The following is a 2,627-nucleotide window of genomic DNA, read 5'->3' on the forward strand; positions in this document are numbered from 1 at the left end:
CTAAGTTTCTCATGCTACTATTTCTAATTCCTCTTGACTTGTTTTCGATACACGACAGTACCATAACACAATGTTTCTCAGACCACCGTTATCATAACACTAGGTTTCTCAGACCACTATTCCTAATTCCCCTTAACCTGTTTTCGACACACCACGGTACACAGGGCTGAAGCGTCCTTGACATTCTTCATGTATCAGCAGCTGCGAGCAGCTGCAGGCAAACCCTAGTGAGGCCCAGCATCAGCAGCTAGAGCAGGCTCTGATCATACAATTGCTCGGTGGGCTCAGGACCCTTGTCTCTGAGCCATTCTCCAACACCCCTCCTTGCCTTACAGGCCTGTCCGTCCCTGCCCGCGCTCCTGCTGTGTGCTATCTCACACCCACGCTGCTCTCCACATGAGCCTGTAGCCCACTGGAACCACACACAGACGTCTAATTCCTCCTTCTGCACGCCCCGCATATCAGTGCACTGGCACTTCAGAGAGGTGCCCGGTGGCACTGATTTCCAAGAAAGGATGTCACAGGACCATCAAATTACAGTAAAGTTGAGGTTTGGAGGGACAGGACTGGACCCAGTATTGACCCCTGTAGTGCCCCGACTGGTGACCGGCCTCCATCGAGACCTGATGCCACTGACCACCATTCTCTGGGCTCAGCCGTTCAGCCAGGTTTCAACCACCTCACTGTCTGATTCTCCAGCCTCTGCTTCACCAGCTCTTCGATGAGGATTTTTTGGGAGACAGTGTCAAAAGCCTTCCTGAAGTCCAGGTGGACAATTTCTACTCCTCTATCAAGCCAGTCAGTCACTGGAGAAGTTTATCAGGTTATCAGATAGGAAGGACATTTCCTTTTGTTGGCTGTGCTCTGGACCTCTGTGTGTCCATTGGGGCCTGGCACTTGGAGTGCCCTGAAGTTCTGTAATTTTACACCCTAGAAGGACTCAGCCAGCTCAAACACAGGGAAGATATGATGGAAATGCTACCAATTCTTTATTTTTGTGATAGCAAATAAATACTACTGGGGTCTATCTAACCTCTTCAGCCTCCATTTCTCTCAGTTCTGTTTAGATGAAATGAATACATTAAATGTCTTAATAGAAACATGTCCTGTTTAGAAGTTCACCATTAAAAGCGTTCATAGGAAACATATTTTAGAAATGTCTGTGTGAGTATAGATTTATAAAGAGGGAGAGAAAGTGTCGTGGGATTGCTGGTACATTCAGGTGTTTGGGAAGTTCCCCCCATTATGATGCCAGTGAGAGTACTCAATTCAGTGTCCCACGTTAACTCCAACAAGATATAACCCCATAACATGAGATTTGCAGCTTAACCCAGTACCTGACCCTTTCCCAGCCCTAGCCGTGTCCAACATGGGGCTTTACAGATCGCCCTTCTCTTTACTCTGCTGGGATCGGGGCCAGGATAGAGGCCAGGCAGGGCTGGCCGGTCTCCCCATACAGGAATTGTGATCAGCAGAAGGATGGAGATGGTTTAGCAGCCAGACTCTCACATAAACCTGGGTGAGCAGCCAGTTCTGGAAATGGTCATTGAGAAAGGCTGGGGGGTGACAAATGTCTTGGGACACCTTCCCAGTCTGGCCAGGCCACCGAGAGCTCAGACTGGCACCCTCTCTCCTGCACCTGCATGTATTTCATCTTTTTTACGAGCCCTGGCTCCACACAATTCATCCACTGGAGTGAGTGCTCACTCTACACGCTCACACAGTATAAGCTGTGCAATGGCATATTCTCTCCCAGGCACTTTCTCATCAGCCCCTCCCCAGCACTCCCCATCTGCACCTCCCTCCCCCCAGCCCAGCCCAGTACAACATCCCAGTCTTGGCTGGTCCCATGGCATTGCCCAGCGCAGGGTGCTGCAGAGCTCTGGGCACTCACCCCACATCCACAGCCCCTCGGAAGGTCACAGCAGCTCCTGGGGCACAGCGGGCTCTCAGCCTCCCCATCAGCCCCAGGGCTGGGGCCAGCCATGCCATGAGCAGACGCAGGCCAGCGTCTCTCTCTCTCTGCTGCTCTTCTCTCCAAGAGATCCTGATTGCCCAGTGCTGGCAGCCCCTCTGTGCCCGTCCCTCTCCCCAGCACAAGACTCCTGCACTGGGGGATCCCCAGGCAGCTCCTGCTGTGCCAGACAGAGAAAAGCTGCCCAAACTGGTGCCTCCAGAAATAGGTCTGCTCTTGTCGCGGGATGTCACCTCAGGCACGGCCCTGAGCTGGCGGTGCTGCTCTGCAGGGCAGTGGTGGCTGAAAGCCACGGGGAGATGGTCCCAGGGAGATCCCCATGGATCAGCCATCATTTCCATTGCACTGGGCACCCCCACGTGAAGGGGCAGCACAGGCCTATTCCCTAACACATCCCCCCATGCCCTCCTGCCCTGAACCCCTGGAGAACCCCAGCACAGCAGCACGCTCAGAGGGGCAATGCCTTCAGCCTGTTCCTGACCTCAGCTTGGGAGGAAGAGACCAACCTCCAGATATCGGCACTGAAAAAATTGTTTTATTACAGATATGTGACTAGGAAGGCCAGCTGTACTGTCCTACCAGACACATGCACAAAAGCCTCTCTGTCAGAGAGGCTGGTTCATGTCTCTGAGGAAGAGGAGTGGATACAGAC

Source organism: Tyto alba, unplaced genomic scaffold, assembly GCF_018691265.1.
Source record: "Tyto alba isolate M040663 unplaced genomic scaffold, T.alba_DEE_v4.0 Super-Scaffold_15, whole genome shotgun sequence".
Classification (NCBI taxonomy): Eukaryota; Metazoa; Chordata; class Aves; order Strigiformes; family Tytonidae; genus Tyto; species Tyto alba.